Source organism: Lissotriton vulgaris, chromosome 6 (genome assembly GCF_964263255.1).
Source record: "Lissotriton vulgaris chromosome 6, aLisVul1.2, whole genome shotgun sequence".
Classification (NCBI taxonomy): Eukaryota; Metazoa; Chordata; class Amphibia; order Caudata; family Salamandridae; genus Lissotriton; species Lissotriton vulgaris.
In genome coordinates, this window is record NC_141694.1 from 532,975,631 (window position 1) to 533,001,811 (window position 26,181).

General features: G+C 47.4%; 1 pseudogene; it reads left to right on the top strand.

Moving 5' to 3' along the window:
• Positions 1 to 20,223, top strand: part of LOC147707514 (uncharacterized) — a 51,180-nt pseudogene extending 30,957 nt beyond the window's left edge.
• The last annotated feature ends 5,958 nt before the right edge of the window (positions 20,224 to 26,181 follow it).

A 26,181-nucleotide genomic window follows, 5' to 3' on the forward strand; every position in this document is an offset into this window, starting at 1 on the left:
ACCACGTTCCACTAAATATAACTCTGCCAACAAAGCTTTAGTCCAGGGAATTATTGACATGATCAAAGACGTCAATAATACTCCATCATACCCTAGAGACGAATTGCGAGTGTATTTAAGTTGGGATACTTCAGAGTATCGCCTTAGTTTAGGAGAAAGCAAGCGTAAAAGCTCAACTCCAATCCAATCGAGCTGCTGTGTCTTTATTCCTAATAATGCTCCAACAGTCTATGAGGCGATCTCGAAGCTACACAAGATTTCCGACTCTATTCACGTAGACAAGGGAAACTGGTCCTTCATGGAGTGGTTTTGGACTCTGATCTCAGCGTGGGGATGGAAGGTTCAAATGGTCATTGGTGTCATCTTAGTATTTCTGTTCTCATGTTGCCTGATTATCCAGTGTGGTCCTGCTCTGTGTAGTCTTTGTGCTGCAACTTGTTTTAGGAAACCACCTGCGTTTGGAGAAAAGGCACGAGAAAGGATGATGATACAACAGCATGTCACTGACCTGATGAGCATAGAATTAGACTCTGACATAGACTGAGTAATTGCCTATGTAAGGGCAAAAGGAGGGTCTGAGGTTCCGTGACGATTTGAACCCGTGTTTTCAATATTGTCGGAAATACATAATATTGGTATCAGCGAACCGCAAATGATCCATTTAGCATATCCTGGTGTTTTCGCTACGCTACGAGCAAGAGCACTCCTTTTATAAACACATTTCTGATCTACCCACGGCATCCATCTTAAATCATGGCCGCCATTTTGTGTTTCTTGCCCTCACATACGCAATAACCTCTGATCACTTCATCTCGATTAAGGACACGTAGCCTTAGCCGGAGATTCACCTCTTACATGACACGTGCACCTTAAACCAGATCACGCTGTAGCTGCATGACTCGACAAAGGCTGCCCCCCTCTGCCCAGGGCCAGTCCTGCTAAACTGGTCTTCGTGTCCATTGTCCTGATCACGATTAGGCGGCCGAAGCCGGTAGCCTTGCCCATTTACAACCTACAAACATCCCTTATCCTGCTTTTCTATCTTCTGCACCTGGCTCTGCTCCTTTCCTTCTGGGCCTTTATTAGGGGGAGGTAACGAAATTTACGATGAGGCGGTCCAGGTCTTGAATGAAAAGCTGACATGAGATTATGATGGAAAAGTGGGAACCCCTCGTTCGTAATGTTTTGACATCAGATATTGTCGACGATTCCTGTGTACGCCAAATATTTATTTTTTATGACACAAAGGTTTGGGAATGTACTAACATGTGAAGAATTCGCCTGAAGGCCAAAATTTAGTATATAAGGAGCAACCCTCTTTGTACAAATTGAACAGGCTCCTGGTTACTGCCCATGCGTAGTTTCTGTGACTTCTGTGTCCCTGCAGTAATAAACCTTTGGTCTTTGACGCCACCATCGAGAAGCCCGTGTTTCTGTTCATTTGTGCACCAAGGCAGGTGGAACTCCGGGGTCTTTGGGTGTTGTTCCCTGACACCTCTGGACGGATAGAGGGCAAATAAAACCGGGGAACATGGGCAGCCCTGCCTTGTGCCTCTTTGTACCTTGATAAACTCCGACTCATCGCCGGCTATGGAGATTTTGGCCGTGGGGTTGATGTAAATGGCTTTAATGGCTTTAATAAAGTTGTTTCCAAAATTTTTATTTTTCAAGATGTTCCAAAGAAACTTCCATGATACTCGATCGAATGCCTTTTCGGCATCGAGGAGGATCATCAACATCTCACCCCCCGTGGCGCCCATGATGTCAAACAGGGTTATGGCTCTCCGAGTATGGTCTGTAGTACCCTTGCCGGGGATGAAGCCATGTTGCCACGGGGAGACAAGATGTTCGACGACCCCACTCAGTCGGTTTGCAAGTATTTTAGCATATAGTTTTGAGTCGGAGTTGATCAAGGATATGGGCCTATATGAAGAAGGAAGGTGAGGTGGTTTGCCTTTTTTATGAAAAATTATTATATTTGTTTGCTTCCATGACTCTGGAGGAGTTGTATGGTATTGCACTACAAGAAACAAATCAAGCAAAAAAGGGGTTATTTGATCACCAAGAATTTTTATATAGATCCAATGGGATTTTATCCGGACCCGCCGCTTTACCATTGGCCAGCTCAGCTAAAGCAATCTCAACTTCAATGAGCGTAATTTCTCTATCCAGATTAGCCTTGGTCTCATCATCAATAGCTTTATGTAAAGCCTGGTCTGGGAGCCAATTGTTTAAGAATGTTGTTATTTCGTTATTAGAGTGTGAAATATCGCTGCCGTAAAGTTTTTGATAATACTTTTGGAATACTTTAACAATCTCTTTAGGAGTTGTGTGCTCATTACCCTCGAATTCAATCTTCTTAATTCTGCCCAGTGATTGTTTTTGTCAAGTACGTAATGCTAGCTGCTTCCCCACGTTTTCTCCTGATTCATACAGTCTAGTCTTATTAGCCTGATAAGTTTCAGCAGCTTTTTGAATGAGCATACTGTTGATCTCATTTTTTAAGATCATTATTTTGTTTAAAGTTTTTCCAGGATCTGAGGTAGAATCTACTTGACCTCTTTAAACCTGATTTATTTGGGAGGCATGATGAGTCTCGAGATTAGAGAGTTCTTGCATAAGTTGTATGTTAGTATGCTTTTCCTTCTTTCGTTTATTAGCTACAAATGAAATAGTTTCTCCCCTCAATGCTGCTTTAAAACAGTCCCATACTATTAAACGGGACGCACTAAAATGGTTACAATCAAAAAAAGACTGGGCCCATGATTTAATATAGGTTATATATTCCTGATTAACCAGTAACCTCCTATCAAAAGTCCATTGGGTTATTGGCTTAAGCAAACTGGCAGTATCGAAGATGAAGGTCAGCGCATTATGGTCGGATACGTTGGCTAGCCTTGTCAGCCAAGAGGTTTGAAAGAGAACGGCAGCTCATTGAAGGAAAAGGCAGTACATCAGCATCAGCATCAGCAGGCCATCCCCAGTCAAAACAATCCACTTCTGCACTTGTGGCTGTGGCACAAGTGACCTCTCAGCCGTTAAAGACACCGGCAACCGGATCATCTGCACCAGACACAACAGTAACATTGGATGCTGAAGAGGATTGGCTAACTCTGCTTGGGTTTGGTTCTCAAAAGGTCACAGCAACAGCTAAGCAAAGTGGAGGAACCTTGGAGGACCTTGAGTCGATGGTGCAGGAATATCTGAATGACTCAACAGAGGTCTATGTTAATGCTGACCCATTGGCGTATTGGCATGGGAAAAAATAATTGTGGCCACAGCTCTCCAACCTTGCTTTAAACTACTTGTCTTGCCCACTCGCAAGCGTGTCTTCTGAACGTGTTTTCAGTGCTGCTGGTTGCATTGTAACTACCAAACGGAGCCGCCTCTCGCCCAAAAATGTAGAGAGGTTAACAATGATCAAGATAAATCAGCACCTCATACCACCAGATTACAAAGTACGAGAAAGCACGCCGGATGAAGACGAGGTGGACAGCAACGTAGATGAGGGAATTTCTTCTCTGTTAGGTGACACTGAGCTCATCCTGCCTGAATTCGCAGAGTATGATGACTAAGCCTTATTCTTATTCCTGAACCCTGACACCGAGCCCTGAAAATGAGACAATGAATCAATAACTTTCTTTTTCGTCCTTATTCACTTTTATTCCTGTGTGTCTGTCTTTCTTTGTTGTGCACAGTTAATATAATTCAAACTTTAATCACCTAATCACAAAAACAAGCCCATCAGCAGAACTGTCTTCACTTGTTTGCTTATTGATTTGAAGGTGCTGCAGTCTGCATTCCTCAGGTTCACAGGTTCAGAAGAACATGCTCCTCTATCCTCTTCCTCCAGACTCCTATTTCCCTCAAAGCAGAGGGCTGGATTATGCCCAATGAAGAAAGACTCAGCACTTGTGGGGGTGTTCTACTTCTTTGCGGGTGAGTTGACGGCTCTGGGGCCATTGCTGGGAAGCTCTAATACCGGATAAAAGTGGTTTGGACCAAATCGGAGGCGGAATTTTTTTGTGTTTTTGCTGACTTGCTTGCCTTTGAGATGCTCTTTGGGGGGTTCCGGGTGTTTGCGGGTGAGTTTTGGGGTCTGGGAGCACTGCTGGGACAGTCTAATCTTGATTGCATTTGCTTTTCAGGAAATCCGTGGTGGAAAACGGGAGTTATGGCCTAGCTGCACAGTGCGTTTGGACCGAAGGCCGAGAAATATTGTAAGTATGAGATTTTCCTTTTTGGCTGTTTGGGGGTGTTGTGCTTTTTGGTGGGTGGGTTGGCGGGTCTTGGGGCATTCCTGGGAAGGTCTAATACCGGATAGAAGTGGTTGGGACAAAATCCATGCAGAATATTTTTTTGCTATTTCTGACATTTTGCTCAGTGTAGCGTTTTTGGGGGCCTGTTTGGGGGGCTTCCTGGTGTTTGTGGGTGGGTTTCGGGGTCTGGGAGCACTGCTGGCTATGGATACTTTAGTTTGCAAGAGGTTTGAAGCAAATCCATGGTGGCAGAGGGGAGTTAGGGCCTAGCTGCAGAGCGTGCGCGGAGTGATTTGGGAAATTGGCAAGAAAATGACTAAGTCCCCATTTTTCTACTTTTGCTTTTTGGCTGTTTGGGGGTCTTCTACTAGTTTTCTCCTGGGTTGACGGCTCTGGGGCCATTGCTGGGAAGCTCTAATACCGGATAAAAGTGGTTTGGACCAAATCGGAGGCAGAATTTTTTGTGTGTTTTTGCGGACTTGCTTGCCTTTGAGGTGCTCTTTGGGGGGGTTCCGAGTGTTTGTGAGTGAGTTTTGGGGTCTGGGAGCACTGCTGGGACAGTCTAATCTTGATTGCATTTGCTTTTCAGGAAATCCGTGGTGGAAAACGGGAGTTATGAACTAGCTGCACAGCGTGTTTGGACCGAAGGCCGAGAAATATAAGTATGAGATTTTCCTTTTTGGCTGTTTGGGGGTGTTGTGCTTTTTGGCGGGTGGGTTGGCGGGTCTTGGGGCATTCCTGGGAAGGTCTAATACCGGATAGAAGTGGTTGGGACAAAATCCATAAGGAAAAGCCTTTTGGCACTTTTTGTAACTTAGGGTTCGTTAGGGTTAGCCCTAGCAGCAGGATTGTATGTGTTTCGGGGTGTTCTAGATTTTTGCAACTGAGTTCTGGGGTCTTAGAGCACTCGTGAGAATGTGTAATTTTGGTTGCAAGTCATTTGAAGAAAATCCATGGTGGGAAAGGGGGGATTTGGAATAGTTAAAGAAAGCCTTTGCCACTATTCTTAACTTAGGGCTCGTTAGGGTTAGCAGTATTTCTATTGCATGTGTTTGGGTGTGGGGGTTTTTGAGTCTTGGAGCGATGCTGGCAATGGATACTTTTGCTTGCTTGCAAGTGGTTTGAATACAATCCACAGTGGGAAAGGGGGTATTTGGGCCTACTTTTACTTTCAAAGTACGTTTTGTCACCAGTTTTCTGGTAGGCCTCGTTTTTTGAAATCTGATTGGGGGTCTTCTACATTTTTGCGACAGGCTTTAGTAAGGGTCTGGGTGGGAGCACTGCTGGGAAGGTCTAATTTTTTTCTAAAACACAGTTTACAGTACACCTAGCTTGAGGGGAAAGATCCGCTAAATTAATTTGCCCATACTTATTTATCCTTCAAAAGGTGACTCAGACAGCGTACGCACTTTCAAAAATATTGTACTGTCTATTAGGAAAATCAAAGTGTGACTTTTTGCACTACACAGCGTACATACCTTATATTTATCTATCAGTGGTGTTGTAATATTATATCACTTCCTGTTTTTGTTCAATAATTAGAGGCCGGGTTTCACTCTGTGCAATGGGGAAAAAAGGATGGAGTCAGGCTTCACATTAGCGAGCCGCAATTCAGCATCCGCCAGGCAGGCAGTGGACAGGGTGTCTTCTGGTCACCAACATTGATGGACGAAGCGTCAGCTGGAATGGAGGAGTGCCGCTAATAAGAGGAATTGTTTGCTGCATGCAACTTACTTACCAAATTCAACAGGACAACTAAAACAACATACAGATACAGTATCCATTGTTTTCTTCTATGAGTGTGACTGCATTTCTTGGATCTCTCTCTGCTTCTAAATTGATCCCTACAGCCATTCTATAGGTTTTACTTCAGCTATTTTTTAAACCTAATTTAATGTAGCCCTGTACTGTTGCATTCTGTCATTCACGGTTGTCGAAAGTACTACTTACTTTTCAGTAACAATGCATTCAGTAGTGCATGCACTTCCTTTATGTCACGTAAAAGATTTATGGTTAGCTTTGTACCCAAAAATTTCTTTATGTTCAATTATTGTTTGTCCATGCTGTGCTTTTTTTTTTTCTCAACAAAACCTACCCAAAAAGAAACCCCCATTCCCATCCATTTTCCAAACCCTAACCCTCTTCCCCCGGGCTGTGTGGTTTTGCTTGATGTGTGACTAAATGACATCAATAATTCCACACACTTGCTGGGGAGGATAAGGTCATAGCAACAGGCTGGTGAAGGAATCCGAGGATATATTCTAGACTTACTCAGCTTCAGTACTATTTCTTGTAGTAGTGGCCAATGTCAAAGAAATCCAACACAAGTACAAGTTATACTTTCAATACTTTACCATTTGTTAGGCTACATTGTGGCACTGTTCTAGTGTACTGTCACCTGCTATATTCTCTATTGTACCGTTGTAATGCTACAGTAAGGACAAACCAGGTTTCATTTTCTTTTTTTCCATAGGCATGCAACTGCCACTGTGTCACACCACTAGTACCACCGCAATGAGGAGGAAATTTCATCCGCCCTGGATTGCCAACCTTAATCGCCATTTCCCGTGGAGCCAGCCCTGGGCCTAGCCCTACTTTCAAACACAAATTACAGGTAAGATAAGCGTTTGGTTGGAGGTAGTATAATGGAGTATTAGGAGAGACGAGAGATTGACAGTAGTACTACTAAAGTCCTAGGACTATTCAGGAAAACAAACTTACTGTTAAACCCCCACCCACCAGACTCAAAAGCAGTAAAAAACAGGTATGGTCAGATAAAGTTTCAAAAAGTATACTTTTGTAGCCCTAACAAAATAATCTCCCGCAAGACCCTCCCTAACCCCAACGATTGTCCTTCAAAAGTCCCAAAAACAACCCAACTCCCAATTCCCACCCCCCAAAAGTCTCTAAAAAAGGGGCAAGGGACACTACGGCAGGGTGCTGTTGACTTTAGCGGCCAGGGTATCATGCTCCTTGCGGAGGGTAGCATGGTCGAAGCGGAGGCCCTCCACCAAGTTCTTATAGGTTAGGACCTCCTGCAAATTGAAAGCACAGTACATAACTATTGAGGACAGTATCTATGTAACCTCCGACTTCTTCATCCTTGCTCTAACATTAGTGGGAGTTTAAGGAACAAATTCTACGAGCACTATGGACTTCCATTACAGTCGACTATGACAGTACACCAGTCTTATTCTTTTTCTTCTCTCTTGTTTAGGAAAATTGGTACGTTATCTTATGCAAGCCGGCATAATGCCAGCGCAGTGAACTTGCACCCGAGAAAAACAGACGCACACCATGATGAGTGAGACAGACTTGCGTTACTGTACCGGTCGAGTACATGCAGGTGGTGAAGCTCTTATTTTTCTATTACGGGTGGCACTGAGAATACTCTGTTAAAAGGGCTACTGCTTAATTAATTTAGCTTTCACCCTACAGTGCAAATGAGTACTAGAAAAGGAAAATGAAGTAGCTAAATACTCTGATTATCTATCACTTCACATGGGATGTATTTGATGACATATGGGATGACTTTAGGTGCTTTGCCTATTATTGAGTGAACAGTGATACACCCATACATGAATGACGTACTACTACTAAACTAAAGTTATTAAGAAAGGTAGGGAGTGTCCACCGTAATAACCGGATATATGCTGTGCTTGCAGTTGCAATACAAACTACTGCTACTATTCATGGTAGTATTTGAACAAAATTACAACTTCTTTTCCTTGCCTTTCCTACACTGGAACGGACGTGCGGGTGCGGTGTTACATGCTCTTCAAAGTAACACTTAGTTCATCCAGTGACCGTCTACTCTCTCTAGATACACATATGCTATCTAAGAGTCAGATAGTACCATGATCCAGGCATCCATCCATTCAAAGTATATGCACACATACAGTTTCTGTTTCACCCACCCAGGCTGTTCTCCTTCCACCCATCCTTGCTTCATCATCCACCCAGCCATTCACCATACCATATTCTTTCCTTCCCAGCCACCTCGGGGACCAAGCAAACACATATCATTCTTCTTTGCCAGTCATCATTACATTTCTCGTCATTCCACACTTACTTACACCCTTCTTTCACTTTTCGTTCATCCCATCCATCAAGTTCATCTCAGATCTGAACTTCACAGCTAAGTTGAAGTACATTTAGAGGAGGCTACTACCTGGTTGATTTATAATACACCCGTGCAGAAAGCACACTCTGCAGTCTTCAATCTCAATAAGTAAGGAATATATAGCTTACCTCTGCCCGCCACCACCGTGTTATCCCTCACAGGATTGTCCGGCACTTGCACCGCCTCCTCCCCAGAGTTGTTCCCCTCGTCCAATACCAGCACCTCCGCACTGGCCCCGCCTCCAGATGTTCCACCTACAAAGTACATTTAAGAATGTTAGAATACACCACTCACTACTATATAATATTTGGTCTAGGAGGAAGAAAGAAATGTGAAAAAAACAGAATACAATGTAATAATTTGTGACTGTCTACTCTCTAGTAAAAATGTCCCTTTTTCCAGGGAAGGGTGTTGTCTTGCTGCACCTTTTTGGCACAAGTGATGAATGCTTTCTTTTTATTTTTAACACGCACCACTTTTTCTCCTAACAGACAGAAGCTTGACTTCTAAGAACACGAGCAGGATCAAGTTCAAACCAGGTGAGAGCTCGGCTCGACCACAAGAAATGTGTCCAATTAATCGTCAGCACTAAGCCCTTTTCCATTTTCAGGTAAACGTTTACTTTTATGACAAACTTGATTTTAATAAATGTGTTTACTTTTAATAAAGCTTTTAAACTTAAATAGACTCTGTGGTTTTTGGTCCTCCAGACTAGAGTGGATGAGCTAAAGGTTTTAGAATTTTTGCAAGCATGAGTCCGTACCTCTGACATCATTGGGGATCAATCATCGGTGACTTTGGGAGCTAAATGACTCTGCCACACTATCTAGTCAGTAAGGAGATTGGGGGTTCAACTACAAAGTCTGTTATCACTGAGGTATGTGGAAAGTCTAACAGCACCTATTATAATTGATAAGCTAAGCAATGCCTTATTTAGTGTCCATAGTTCTGTTTGTGCAGATTTGTCCCTGCAACAGTAGTAGAATGGATTGTCCTACTATCCAAACCAAAAGTAAAGTAGTATCTTATTCTGTCTTGGTGGTCATTCACCTTTTTATTGTTGGCAATTGTCAAAGCATAAACATTTAGAAGACTTGAAAAGACATTATGGACAATCCCAGAGCACTGCACTCAGTGCATAGAGCTATTGCTGACTAGAATGGGAGTCCAATGGAATTGCCAAATGTGCAATCTTAGTTAGCTACACAGACAGACTAATAAGAATAATCTAGTAATACCACAGGGAGTCATAGTTGAGGCAGGATAAGAATTTAGATCCAGTCTACAAGAAGATCAAAGACGATTTAGAAAAAATCGAATGAGGAACGCTAGGAAAAAATAAGTACTCTATATTAAAATTAAAACTTCCTGGGGCCAGGAAAGGAGCCCTCGCCTGCCCGATCCTGGCCTGCATCCTGAACAGCACCCTCCTCCTCCTCCTCCTGTGTCCTCTTGCCCCTGGGGGGAGCTGATGTACAACATGAAAGAAAGAAAGACTAGAAAACATGGATGATATTTGTCAACCAAATCAAACATTTCAAAAGAACAATAACAAAATATTTTGGCGAAATAGCAAATAGACAACTATTCCACTGGATATATTGACCGCTCTCATGTAGTCTACTACGTTATTTGTATTGCTTGATTTGCGGACCGTCGAATTGGAAACTTCTTATGTAACTCACTAAACAAAGTACTAAAAAGGTTTGCCTAGGATTGGCAGGTGATTCAGAAAAGGGGGGTGGTGATGAACAGAGTGTCTGAATTAGGCAGACCACTCTTACCCAGTCCAAAGATCAGGGCTTGATCCATCACCGTTATTTATCTCACTGCACCATCCCAGCTCAGAACCTGGCTATATGCAAATCAGTCTGTCCCTGGCCCAGTGTATCATGGGAACACAGACTAAACTACCAAGCCAATTCTTCACCAGAAAGGAGACAAGCTACCGGGGACCGGTTTCTGGCATTTCAGCCGTCTTCGGCCCGGCTTGCTTGAATCCTGATGGTGCAGTGAGAAAGGGACTCATGTCTGAGTATACCCTGCCACACCTATAGTGGCCAAAAACGATTCAGAAAAGGGGGTGTTGATGAACAGAGTGTCTGAATTAAGCAGACCACTCTTACCCAGTCCAAAGATCAGGGCTTGATCCATCACCGTTATTTATCTCACTGCACCATCCCAGCTCAGAATCTGGCTATATGCAAATCAGTCTGTCCCTGGCCCAGTGCATCATGGGAACAGGGCAGACTAAACTACCAAGCCAATTCTTCACCTGAAAGGAGACAAGCTACCGGGGACCGGTTTCTGGCATTTCAGCCGTCTTCGGCCCGGCTTGCTTGAATCCTGATGGTGCAGTGAGAAAGGGACTCATGTCTGAGTATACCCTGCCACACCTATAGTGGCCAAAAACGATTCAGAAAAGGGGGTGGTGATGAACAGAGTGTCTGAATTAAGCAGACCACTCTTACCCAGTCCAAAGATCAGGGCTTGATCCATCACCATTATTTATCTCACTGCACCATCTCAGCTCAGAACCTGGCTATATGCAAATCAGTCTGTCCCTGGCCCAGTGCATCATGGGAACAGGGCAGACTAAACTACCAAGCCAATTCTTCACCTGAAAGGAGACAAGCTACTGGGGACCGGTTTCTGGCATTTCAGCCGTCTTCGGCCCGGCTTGCTTGAATCCTGATGGTGCAGTGAGAAAGGGACTCATGTCTGAGTATACCCTGCCACACTTATAGTGGCCAAAAACGATTCAGAAAAGGGGGTGGTGATGAACAGAGTGTCTGAATTAAGCAGACCACTCTTACCCAGTCCAAAGATCAGGGCTTGATCCATCACCGTTATTTATCTCACTGCACCATCCCAGCTCAGAACCTGGCTATATGCAAATCAGTCTGTCCCTGGCCCAGTGCATCATGGGAACAGGGCAGACTAAACTACCAAGCCAATTCTTCACCAGAAAGGAGACAAGCTACCGGGGACCGGTTTCTGGCATTTCAGCCGTCTTCGGCCCGGCTTGCTTGAATCCTGATGGTGCAGTGAGAAAGGGATTGGCAGGCAGCAGTCCGCAGCACGCGAAGTGACAGACAAAGTCCATCGTGATTGCAGATTAGCGACAACACTAAAGTTTCCTACTACTACATTAACCAGTCATTAAAATACTCAAACTATCAATCTACCACCACTATTTCTTCTTATCGCCATGTGTACAAAGGAAGGACTGGACTTGAGTCTGTAGGGGCTGATTTAGTAGCCCCTTGCGGCTCTTTTGCTCCATTGTTGCGTGACTTTTGTGACGCAGCGGCAGAACAAAAGAGGCGCAATGGTGCGGCGTATATTAACAACGTGACGCATATGGGAGATGCATCACGTTGTAAAGCCCTGCGCCATCAGGGGGCGTTCTTGCGCAAGGGAGGGCGTTCCTGCACAGGAACGCATCCTAAAAGTGGCTGAGGGAAATCTACAAGATTTCAATCACTCACTTTAACTACAATGATGCGTGACTCAAACCCTGCGCCTGCTTGAAGCAGATGTACGGCTTGACGCAGCATTGGGGAGATAGGGCACCCCAGAGCATTGATGGAGCTGCGCCATCGTTGCAACGCAACTCCAGCAATGCGCCGCCTTTACGGCACAGATGCGTAACGCTTTGGTGACGTTTTGGGCCCATGGTGCGCCGCATTGTAAGTACGGCGCACCATGGGTGATGGTGGCATGGCGCACAATTACTGGCGCATCACTGCTACTTTGCAGGGATGCGCCAGTAATTAAAAATCTGAACCTTAGTGTCTAGCATTATGCAGTTCTTTAAACTACACTCATACATAATTTCACAGGCCAATGAAATGAACACAAAATCGAAAACCAATAAGCATAGTAGCAACACTACTGAGAAGGAGAGCAGTGCACCTGTATGAAATATAATTTACCTACAATGTAATGAGCAGCATTATTGCTCTTGGGAAAAAACAAAAATTTGCAATATAATAACACACAGCAGGAGAAAACAGAGTAGTAAAGAAATAGCTACTATTACTCACCAAGCCCGGGGATCTCAAGGCCAAGCATGTCGAGCAGATCGCGTTCACGGTCCAGGACATCCGTCCAGTGGTGGGTGGCCTGGTTGTAGGTGCGCCGGACCCGAGAGTGGTGGTACATGGCCCGGCACACCTTCTCCCACCGCTTCCGGCGCTCCCGGATCCCGTACCCGCTACTGATCCTGCCGCCTGCCATGATGGTCCTGGGGAGGCGGTGCTAAACATAAAAAATTAGTGCGGCCACCTCCTCCGGGCTGAAGATCTCCCGGGGTACAACCTGCTAACCCCTCAAACGCCCACACAGGAGCCGGGCACGGGGTGCGGGACCCTTCCCCTTCTCAGGATGCTTCCCTGCTCCCTTCACCATGGTCTGGGCAGAAAGGAAGCTAAATAATAAAGAAAATAGAATAGGGAAGAGAAGAAAAGTAAAGAGTTGAAAAAAGTAAATTAACCAAAAGTAGCAGAAAACACAAAAATATAGAGCAAGAAAAATAGAGAGATAAGTAAAATAGATTAAAAAAAACTTCAAACAAGCAAAGGATGGCAGAGATACAGAGAGGATACCAAAAGCATGCCCAGAACCATAGCAATGAATGAGAAACAAGATGGCTGCGCCCGTTCACAACGGCGCGGGTAAGTTGGCGCGAGATTTTCCTCGCGAACACCCGCGAAATTGTACTAGCGAGCCGCACACTTTGAGAGATTATACTTCGCGTCCGGAAACGGAAATACGTCGTGCAAACAAGATGGCCGCGCCCTTGAACGACCGCGAGGGTAACTTCGCGCCTTGCGCTACAAGCGGCTCGCTAAAATGCACAAAACCTTGCGAACTAACACGCTGCAAAAAAATAAATCGTATATTCGCACGAATTTGCGGCTTCCGAATCCGATCTCGCGCAAGTTTGCGCCCCGCGAATCCCGCGAAATTGCAGAAAAACGAGTTTTGCAAAACTGAAAGCACTCAGCAGGTGCAAGAGTTCAAACTCATCATTAGTAACCATTCCCTGTAGTGCTTCCTGACTGGGGCCCCTCCAGAGTTCAGTTGCTAGTTGCAACAATTGTATGACCCTGCTCTGACCCTCACAGCAGGCTCATAGAATAGCTACAAGTAGGCCACTAAGGTCCTGGAAAAAAAGAATTGCACTGCAACAGAAAGCAAATTACTGATAAGGAAGCAGGTGCCAGACCTGGAATTTTAAAACAGTGACACATTAATAAACTAACCCCAAATTAATTCATGTCAGTTGAAGCAGGGCAGGTGTGCTTGCTTTTCGCCCCCATAATCTACAGTGATGATGAACCAGAGGGTGGCATTGATGTAACAGAGGGTGGCATGGGTGAAACAGAGGATGGCAGTGGTGAAACAGAGGGTGCTGGGAACCTGTGATGATGAACCAGACATAGAAACAACATAGTCGCAACCGTTGCGAGGCGACAAGTAAGTTCGCAATTGCGAACTGGTACCAAACCCTCGCGAACTGGCAGAAACCCTTGCGAACACAAAAAAAAATCCGCAAATTCGTGAGAATTTGCGGTTTTTGCGGATTGCGAGTTCGTAAATACGCACATTCGCAAACGCCAGATTCACAAAATTCGCCCATGCTTAGTTCTGAGTAGAGTAGGGGGTCGTTGATCATCCGTAGATGAAAACGTAGTAAGTGTGGTAAGGTCCTCGAGACACTAAGGGCTCGATTCCGATCCGGTAAAAAAATTCGCCGTACGATTCGTATTTGTAGCCGAATCCGTAAAAATGGGAAACTACCGTCCGACCTGCGTAGTACGATCCATTCCCGTCGATTTCCGTACGAATATCAGCGAACCATACGAACCACAGTCGAAGAACCGTACGAATTAGCATCTGAAATCCTACCGTACGATTTGTTAACATGCCGTACAACCACACTAGTACGATCCGGTTTGGAAAGCCTGTACGCGATTCGTACGGCCCAAAGTAGTCGCGCATGAAGAATGATTTATACAGAAATTATCGCCTCACAGCAAGCGGCATCAACACATACCACCCGTGTACCCCTCAATGAAGCGTACGTGACCCCCCCACCCACCAAGGGCCCATACAAGTCTCTCGCACGCACAAGTATGACACGCACACCCCCCTCAAGCAACCGCGAAACCCCCCACCCGCCAACGGCCCGTACAAGTCAGCTGCACGCACAAATAAGACACGCACACCCTCCCTCAAGCCACCGCGAACCCCCCCACCTGCCAACGGCCTGTACAAGTCACCCGCACACACAAATACGACACGCACCCCCCTCAAGCGACCGCGAACCTCCCTACGCGCCAATGGCCCGTACAAGTCACCGGCATGCACAAGTACAACACGCACATACCCCGATCAAGCCTACGCAAACCCCCCCACACCCCCAACGGCCCGTACAAGTCACCCGCACGCACAAGTATGACACGAACACCCACCCTCAAGCGACCGCGAACCCCCCCCCACCCGCCAAAGGCCCATACAAGTCACCCGCACGCACAAATACGACACGCACACACACCCTCAAGCGCCCGCAAACCCCCCCACCCGCTAACGGCTTGTACAAGTCATCTGCACGCACAAATACGACATGCACCCCCCCTCAAGCGACCGCGAACCCCCCCACCCACCAACGGCCCGTACAAGTCACCCGCACGCACAAGTACGACACGCACACACCCCGATCAAGCCTACGCGAACCCCCCCACACCCACAACGGCCCGTAAAAGTCACCCGCACGCACAAGTATGACACGCACACCCCCCTTTAAGCGACCGCGAACCCCCCCACCCACCAACGGCCCGTACAAGTCACCCGCACGCAAAAATCCGACACGCACACCCCCTCAAGCGATGGCGAACCCCCCCACCTGCCAACTCCTGTACAAGTCACCCGCACGCACAAATATGACACGCATACCCCCCCTCAAGCGACCTCGAACCCCCCCACCTGCCAATGGCCCGTACAAGTCACCCACACGCACAAATACGACACGCTCACCCCCCCTCAAGCGACCGCGAACCCCCCACCCGCCAACGACCCGTACAAGTCACCCGCACGCACAAGTATGACACGAACACCCACCCTCAAGCGACCGCGAACCCCCCCCCACCCGCCAAAGGCCCATACAAGTCACCCGCACGCACAAATACGACACGCACACACACCCTCAAGCGCCCGCAAACCCCCCCACCCGCTAACGGCTTGTACAAGTCACCTGCACGCACAAATACGACATGCACCCCCCCTCAAGCGACCGCGAAACCCCCCACCCACCAACGGCCCGTACAAGTCACCCGCACGCACAAGTACGACACGCACACACCCCGATCAAGCCTACGCGAACCCCCCCCCACCCACCAACGGCCCGTACAAGTCACCCGCACGCAAAAATCCGACACGCACACCCCCTCAAGCGATGGCGAACCCCCCCACCTGCCAACTCCTGTACAAGTCACCCGCACGCACAAATATGACACGCATACCCCCCCTCAAGCGACCTCGAACCCCCCCACCTGCCAATGGCCCGTACAAGTCACCCACACGCACAAATACGACACGCTCACCCCCCCTCAAGCGACCGCGAACCCCCCACCCGCCAACGACCCGTACAAGTCACCCGCACACACAAATACGATATGCACACCCCCCCATCAAGCGTAAACGAACCCCCCCACACCCCTAACCAACGGCCCGTACAAGTCACCCGCACGCACAAGTACGACACGCCCACACCCCGATCAAGCCTCCGCGAACCCTCCCACACCCCCAACGGCCCATACAAGTCACCCGCATGCACAAATACGACACGCACACACCCCGATCAAGCCTACGTGAACCCCCCCACACCCCCAATGGCCCGTACAAGTCACTCGCACAAACAAGTATGACCCGCACACATAACGCAAACCCCTAAACCAGCACAAGGAATTTGCAAACGAGTCGCACAACACCACTAAACATGTCTCCTGGTACACACCATTGAGAAACAAACTCCTGGCCATATCCAAACTGGTAAACAGAGGGAAAAAGTCACACCCACCCCATATAACACACACACCACCAATTCAAACTAAGCCACACCCACAAATGGACCAATAAAAGGGTCCACACATACAACCCAACATCCTTTGCAACATACCTATTTGCAAAAAGAATAGCCTGCCAGCACATCAACAACTGCACCCATTAACCTTCACACATACAACCTATCACATCTACACCCACACCACCCCCTTCACAATCAGACCCACACACCCTCTTCCATACACACCATCACCCCCTAAATCACATACACCCCACACCATGACCACACCAAAGAATCCAAAGTTCACTAACCTGGAAAATGAGATCCTTACAGATGAAGTCATCAGAGTCGACCACAGCTGTTTGGCGCATTGGTCAGACAGACCAGCATAGCTGAAAAAACTCGCATGTGAGAGAGGATCATTGACAAGGTCAATGCTGTTGCACCCATCAGGCGCAGTCCAGGTGGTATGATCTGCGGAGGATGGTCAAGAAGAAGATGGACCAGGACTACGCCGCTGCACACCACACTGGCGGTGGTGGTCCCCGCAGACCTCCAGTATACCATCCCTGGGAGGAGAAAGTCATGACCCTGCTGCCACCGGTGGGAGCACACGGAATAGAAGGAGTCATTGAGCCTGATGAGTACACAAAAAAACATGTAATATGGTGGAACTTACAACAGTGCCCAGCAGTACGGGGGTGGGTGGCCATGAGTCCCAGCAGTGCCCAACAGTATGGGTGTGGGTGGCCATGAGTCCCAGCAGTACCCAACAGTATGGGGGTAGTTGCAAGGGGGAGGCTGAAAGGGTGGAATTTGTAGGGTAGGAGGCTGCTCTCATCCCATATGTCCCAGGTACACACCCAAGCACCATGCTCAATGCACAGGCAGTGTGAAATTACAGACAAGATAGTAGACCACAGCTTTCCTAACTTTTCATGTTGTTGACACACGTTTTGTAGATGCATCATTTGGTGACACAGTAAGGCAGTGTAGCAAGCGAGCAAGCCCAAACCACCTGTCTCCCTCCCTCTGACTGTCTCCCTCTGTCTGTCACCCACTGTCTCCGTCCCTCTGTCTCCGTCCCCCTCTATTTCCGTCCCCCTCGGTCTCCCTCTGTCTGTCTCTCTCCCTAGGTCTGGCTCCCTCCCCCTGTCACCCTCCTCCCTCTGTGTCCCACCCTCAGTTTTCCTGCCTCTGTCACCTCACCCCAGCTCCCTGGGCACACACACAGTTGCACCCGAGCACTCCACCGGTCTATTAAAGACCATAGAACAGAGTGTCTAGGGATGTCTCTTAATTACCAGCAGTTATGTGCTAACCGCCTGATTCATCAAACAAAATTGCGCTCGCAAAGGGCCAGATTCTGAGAATCTGGCCCTTTGCGAGTGCGATTTTTGCATTTGGGATTCAGCATCCCAAAAGCAAAAATAGGTAATAGCGATTTCGCTATTTAGCGATGAATTACATTTAAGGAATCTCTATTTGAGATTCCTTAAATGCAATTCATCATCCAATTTTTTTTTTGCGAATTCGCAATTTCTGGCCGCAATTTACCGCGAGGTCAGACCTCGTGGTAAATTGCGAAAACTCAGAAAAATGCATTTAAATGCATTTTTCTGAGTTGCATGTTACACACACACATGTCCTTTGGACATGTGTGTGTGCAACACCTGTGTAAAATTTCATTTGAGGGGTGCTACAGGGTGTACTTTGGACACCCCTGGCACCCTTCAAATCGCTATCTTATTTGCGATTAGCAAATTGCTAATCGCAAATAAGGAATACTCCCCATTCATTCCTATGGGCCTTTTGGCCCATTGGAATGAATGGCGAGTTATTCCTTATTTGCGATTAGCAATTTGCTAATCGCAAATAAGGAATATGTAGGAATCGCATTTCTTTATGCAATTTCTACATGAATCCCGTTTTGCGAGTCCTTAATATGAATCGCTATTAGGGGCTCGCAAAACGGGAGAATGATGAATCAGGCTGTAAGTGCCTGCGACACACCCAGCATTTGCAGGTGACACAGTACTGTCAAGCTCTGTAGTAGACAATGGACCCTGGTGTAGGCAGAACAAGGCCCTCCTGTGATCATTGCAAACACAAACACCAGGACAAGGTCAGACATCCTGTGGAGGAACCCACAACCACGATCATGGCAACATGGTTCATGAGGGCAAAGCCAAACCACGAAGGATGGAAGCTTGCAAATCACACTCAAACCACTAGCATGACCTGTCACACACACCCCTTACAGAAACTTATCCCCTGGGGACAGGCAATGGAGTGCAACACTGTCACAATTGTCATGTACCACAACTAAACACTCACTCATATGAATACACATACAACTTTAACATGCACAGTGCAGATGCTCCAGTCCATTGTGCCTCTCACACAATGCACTTGCCCCATCTTATGAACGTTGTGGATGCACTTAAGTACCAACATGGACATGGGTATTGACAAGGTGATGCATCTTGGAGAAGTGCCACGTCCTAAAGCCATGATCTAGAAGTGGGTGTACAGGTCCTGGGGGGTTGCCATTGGTTGGCCATCACGAAACAGGGACACCTATCCAAAGTAGATGAATTTATCCTTTACAATTCCGCTCTGTCTCTTACATGAACATGCTGCATCTAAACTCTGTGCATGCTTGACGCAGGAATAAGGATCAACACTGTATCCTGAATGTTGCGTGAAACAGAGCACTGCCTTATATGTGTTGTGCCAGCAAGACAAGACAGAGCAATGGCTGTGTCACTCATTATCAAGAGAATGGAAGAAGGAAAATACCCCTGAGTACATGTCAATTTGCTACCTCTACATACACAACTGAACAATGACAACAATGTTAAGCTGGTGGAACTGTGATGCTGATAATGGATACCAAATTAAGATGGTTCTTGATAGTGCATTAACAGTGTCTCTCCCTCACACACACAGGGCAACGTGTGGACACCACCCCCAACCAGGGGGGAGAAGGATCCCAGTCCCAGGCTCAGCAGGACCCTGACCCCACTAACTGCGACGCCACTCAATGCACTGTGGATGACCCCAACCAACCTGGCCCCTCTGGATCCCATACCCCTGCAGCAACTGTACCAGCTACATCTGTGCCAACCACTGGACCCAATCCCACCACATCCCAGCAAACAGGTCAGAGCCCTGCCCATGATCCACCCGAGAGCCAGTCTGAAAATGAGGGACAGCCTTTGGCGGGCACCCTTGAGGTGGCAGACAACATCCACCCTACCAGCACTCCGGGGTCCCGTCGATCGGATGTGCCCACAAGCGCAGGCCATGCTCGTGTGGGTTAGGGTGGTGGTAGTGGTGTAAGGCGGAGGCGAGATTCTGGCCAGTCAGCTGCAGGGCCCGGTATGACTGAACTGAGTACCATCCTGGAGGCATACCGGCGGGACACAAGGGATGTAAGCCAGGTAGTGGAGGCCCTCAATGAGATGAAACAACAGCAGGCTGAGCAACATGCCCGGCAAGAACGACATTATGGACGGGTGGAGGCAATACTGGCTGAGCTCTTGACAGTGCATCGGGATATGAGCCAATCACTACATCAGATTGCTGGCAACATGCAGCACCCTCCCTGTGTCACCAGGCCAGAAACATCAAAGCAAAGTAAAACACCAGCCACAGGGAGGGAGGAGGAGGAGGAGGAACTGTCTGACGTAGCGTCCCATGCATCGCCCATGCCTGCACGTGAGGGTCCCCCAAGGAAGAAGGGTCGTCCACGGCTAAGACGTTGAGAGGCAGTGGGTCATGCACAACTCCCAGGACACCTGACCTGGCATATTTCCCTTGGGTGCAACAGCATCCCCTATTAGACTCTCCCACATGGACTTGCTGGTCACAGTCTTCCAATAATGCCAAGCACTGTGGCCTGGACTCTGTTGACTCAAACTGTAAGGCATCTCATCTCCAGCAGTGAACTTTGGATTCCCCCCCTTTCTGTACAGCACCTACTCACGTTTCCTGCACAAGATCACCTAATAAATATAAGAAACATCATACGCATTTGTGTAGTCATCTTGTACTCACAGTATAAGAAATATGTGTGTGCAAATGTATGAAATGCAAGAGTATTTAACAAACTGCAGCCATCCACACACTTGGATCTGAGTCCGGGTGAGGACACACATAGGTCACAATATTCTAACATCTAGATACATGGATGGAAATACACACCTGTGATGGTTAGTAAATGCTGGAGGGGGGTTTGGCTGACAAACTGCAATTTCAGACAGGCACAGGATAGTCACTTGGAGGTGTATAGATCAGGGGTAAAAAGCTAGGTGTCCACGTAGGGAGTACCTACATCTGTGTCCACAGGTATGTGAAATATCATCATCATGCTGCTGTACTGTGGAAGTGATGAATGGCGCACAGGCCAAGGGTCGCAGGGCAGACTGTGGGCAATGGGCTGTAGCACTCTACACAAGCTCACCTGATTACGTGACCTCCCCCTATGGAGCTACAAGTACAAAACTCCTGTGATGGGTGCAACGCATCCAGAACACCTAGCCATGTCTGACAATGATCTTCACCAGAACAGCCACATTACACCACACCCAAGAGAGGTGGTAATGGTGTGTGTCCCTGGTGGCTACTTGACTGACTGTGACGGCTATGTTGAAGTGGTGTGACAAGGTTGTGTACTGCCACGTTACTGTAAGGAAGGCAAGGTGTGCTGCTGTGGTGTTGACAAGGTAACGCTGTACAATATTGTGCTTATGGAAGGTGTGTGTGTGCTGTACGAGGCACATGACCTGGTGGTACGTAGACACACTGTCATGTGGCTCAGCATAGTCTTGCCAGTATGTGTTGCACACACAGGCATAGAAGCTGTTATGGGTGAGTTTGAGGTATCGTGATAACAGGTGGATGATTGTCTGGTGTTCTCTGTGTGTAGGATGGCTGGAGCATGCTCTACAAATGGATGGAAGGAGGGGTATCCTGTAGGCGTGTGTGGTCCTGGATCTGGCTAGTCTGTGCTGCATAGTGGCTGTGTATGCAGCAGCAGGAATGAGTGAAGACATGACGGCAGAAGGGATGTGACAACTTGCTAAACAAGCACATACCACAAGGGCATTGGCAAGCCACAAACTGACATGTGTATGTGAATGCAGGAGTGTCTGCTTCACTCAGGGTCACTGCAAATAAAATGGCACAGTAATCACCAAAGATCAAGGTCACAGGATCCGGCCCCTTAGGGACAAGTGGGGCACAGGACACACAGCGTCAGCAGGTGTAGTCTACAGGTAGTGCGTTCCAAGCTAAACAGCAGCTACACAGCCATCTACCTCCCACACAATATATTACTTTAGCCTTAACCAACACCATGCACGTTGTCACTTTACACGTAAACACCTATCAACAATGACCTTACTTTAGGCCATATTAACCTTATTTAACATCTACATGAGTGCTTTGGCTGAGGTGGTGCGTCCCTGGGGAATTCAGCTTATTACCTACGCCGATGACACGCAGTTGGTCGTCTCTCTGGCTAGCGATTACGCCGGAGATCAGGGGAGTAAAAACTTGACCCCCTGTCTCACCAAGGTTTCGGAGTGGATGACGACATCATTTTTAAAGCTAAACAGGGCAAAAACTGACATCATGCTCCTGGGGAATAAAGCTCCCATTAACCTCGACCCATGGTGGCCGCAGTGTCTGGGCCCCCCTCCCACCCCAAAGACACAAATAAAGAGTCTGGGGGTCTGGCTAGATACCACCTTGGGGTTTCAGGTTCAGGCCAAGAAGGTGGCGGTGACTTGTTATGGACTGCTTAGGGTCCTTAGGAAAGTCCTGTCTCTCCTACCTTTTAAGGCCAGACGCGTGCTGGTCCAGTCGCTGATTTTATCGCGTCTGGATTATGCAAATGCCGTTTATCTGGGAGCTCCAGTTGGCCCTATCCAGATTCTCTAATCAGTACAAAACTGTGCAGCTCGGCTGCTTATGAATCTTCCCAGAAGCTGCTCGGCAAAGGAGGCACTTCGGTCCCTTCACTGGCTTCTGATCCAGGAAAGGATAATGTTTAAAACATTCTGTATGGCGCATAAGTCAATAATTAATGTTGGTTCTACCATCCTCCAGCCCTTGTTTCACCGGCATCATGCCTCTAGATCCTTGAGATCTAATCAGCAAAATCTGTTGGTGGTACCCAGGGTGAAGCGAGCCCGGATGGGTGGCCGCCAGCTCTCCTTTCATGTAGCCAAGGGCTGGAACCAACTCCCAGATAACATCAGGCTGGAAATGAACCATCTCGTATTCAGGAAGCGATTGAAGACATTTTTGTTTCACTGAGTGTCTTCTTCTGCCTATGGTCTTGCAGCGCTGGGATGCCTCAGGGTAGCCATGCGCTACACAAGAGCGTACTCATTCATTCATTCATATATAACACATGCACATTAGAAGGACATGTGCGTTGACATCAAGGAGGCACAATGTTCTGTGGGAATCACACGTCATGCACAACATGATGATTTACCTTTGGAGGCCATGGAGCATTATCAAACATACATGGTCAGTGGCATTGGCCAGAAAACAAAACAAGTCATTGAATGATGTCACCTGTAATGCAGCAGAAAGCTTCGCAACAAGACTGCCAGGGACTGGCCGTACCTTTCTTCATCAGAGTGGTGTGGTGCTCAAAGGGTTCCCCCTCCAAATAGCCCCTTGGTCTGAGTACAAATGACAGAAACAAAAGGGTGATCAGGCGAGGGAAGGAGAGGATGGGAACTGCAGGGAGGGAGACCTGAAACAGAGGCAAACAAGCATTAGGAGTACTTTCTCATGTCACTGACAGTACAAATACCTCATGAGATACACTGTACCAGTCACACCTGTGAAGTGTAACGACTGTAGCCAATTTGAGATCACTGATTATGCTATCACATAAGATCAGATGCTGTGGTGGCCGGAAGCCCTCGGAAATGCACCCATCCCGACAGACCACGCACGGAACCTTGGCGTCATCCTGGATTCTTCACTCTCAATGAACAGACAAGTCAGCGCCGTATCCTCTTCCTGCTTTAACATTCTTCGCATGCTCAGAAAAACATTTCGCTGGATCCCCACCGAAACAAGGAAAACAGTCACCCACGCTCTAGTCACGAGCCGACTGGACTACGGAAACACCCTCTACGCAGGTACCACCGCTAAACTCCAGAAGAAACTACAACGAATCCAAAACGCCTCAGCCAGGTTGATATTAGACATCCCACGCAACGAACACATCTCTGGTCACCTTAAAGACCTCCACTGGCTACCCGTCAACAAGAGGATTACTTTCCGACTGCTTACCCACGCACACAAATCACTCTACGACATCGGACCAGATTGCCTCAACTCTCGACTGTCCTTCTACACCCCCTCCCGCCAACTTCGCTCTTCCAGCCAAGCCTTCGCCACTGTACCTTTGATCAACAAGACCACCATGGGAGGCAGATCCTTCTCATACCTGGCTGCCAAAACATGGAACTCACTCCCCGCTTACCTTCGCCTCACCCAGAATCACCTAGCGTTCAGAAAGCAGCTTAAAACGTGGATATTTGACAAATAATCCTCCTCCCCTTCCTAAGCGCCTTGAAACCCTCTGGGTATGTAGTGCACTATATAAATTTTATGACTTGACTTGACTTGGACAGTCTGTTACCTATTTGAGTCTTGTGTAACGCTCATAAGTCTGCTACTATGCAATGAGATCCATGTGGACAATAACTAATTCACAGTGTATGATGATGTGTACCCTACAAACAAATGAAAATATATGGAAGTGCTACTTATGCAAAGTGTAATATCTGTATTTGTTTATGTGTACCGGTAAGGGCCATGAAGGCAAACTTGACATCACCCATAACAGCTGTAAGCATCACATATGAAGAGGAAGCTAATGACCTAAATGCAATGAAGACACTCTGTAGCCAGTCTTTTGCTCTAGCAACTGCGCCTCAATATGCTAAACATGACAAGCAGGTTGAAAATAAGTCAAGAGCAAGTAATAAGGAGCCAAGCCACATAAAGAACCCTAATGTCGCTCAGAAATGCTGCACGGGACAAGAGAATCATGTGAATGACGGCACTCCACTGGTGCCACAGAATAATTTACACATGCATTATCCCACCATTGTGATGTCTTCAGCAAAACATACGTGGCATCATGTCAATGAAAACAGAACTTCTACTCACTGTGAAGGCTGGCGTAGCGGTATTCTCAACCTGCACTGAGGTAACGACATGACAGTGACGTGACATACTGCAACAAGGGGCAATGCATCCATGCGAACAGAATCACAGGACAGTTGTCTTAACATGTGGAACATACACAGGGCCACACCTACACGACATGGTTCTTTGGTAACAAAACTGGAGTGGCCCACAAGGTGGAGGTGATGATCCAGACACATTCTAATGCACACAGTGAGGCTGCAATCCCCCACAGAGTCTGTGGTTGTGACCTCAAACACAATGTCAAACCATGGTATATGCAATGTTTCAGTGTCAATGTCTACACACATTGATGCATTCACCAGAGTCTAAAACTACAACAGATGACTGTCAGATGGGGTGACTATCCTGTCATGGGAGTGGGCCTACATGTAATGAGAAACATGATGTTGTTGCATGTATGCATGGTCTAACAACATGCGCATGAACATGTACCACACAATTGAAAGCATACCAACGCTAAACAGCCTCATAGGAGTCCTTACCCAAAGTGACTTTTCCACATGTCCATGCATGCTCCGTTGGTTTGGCTGACGTTGCAATCATAATGAGCAATAGCAGGCTGACCAAGATGACACCAACGGACAAAAGGCAGGGCGAGCTGAGGATGAGAGGCACACAAGGGGTCAAGTTCCGTATAATGTCATTCTGACTTTGACATGTTGAATAGCCTGATGTTGTAGTACACTTGTACATTCCAAGTACACACATAGCACGTATGTGTGTTGCATTACATCTGCACCTGTGTGACACTGCACAACAAACATCAAAGTGACATTGCATACAGTCAGCTGCATACACAGCATGCTACCCATGCAACTCTATAGTACATGTTTGAACAAAATGCACCTATGACTCACCATTATGAAAAAAAGATGCGGATGAGGTGACTCCGGATATCATCTTCAACCTCCTCATCACTGGCATCCTGGGCAAGGCCTTCCTCCTCAACGGGCGGATGTTCCAGCTCATCAGGATCAAGGATGAGTGGCACGGCCTTCTCCACTGCCATGTTGTGTAGCATGCAGCACACCATGAAGATGTTACACACCTTGAGTGGGGTGTATTGGAGGGCTCCGCCTGTCCTGTCCAGGCACCTGAACCGGCTCTTCAGGAGTTCAAATGTTCGCTCGATCACCCGCCTGGTCTTCCCATGAGCATTGTTGTACCGCTGGTCTGCAGCTGTCCTGGGGTTGCGTAGCGGAGTCATTAGCCACAGCATGTTTGGATATCCTGCGTCTCCTGCAAATTGACATCATGGAAATGAGTGTGTAATATGATGCAGTTCATGAGGTAATGACATACTGGCATACATGGCTAACAGAGTTTACCCACCAACAAGACATGCCCAATGGTTGTGCAGCTGCAGCATCATCTGTGGTACCCTGCTACGCCTCATGATGAATGCATCCTGGCACGTTCCTGGAAAACGTGCACAAACATGTGAGATAAGCATGTTGGCAAGACACACCACCAGG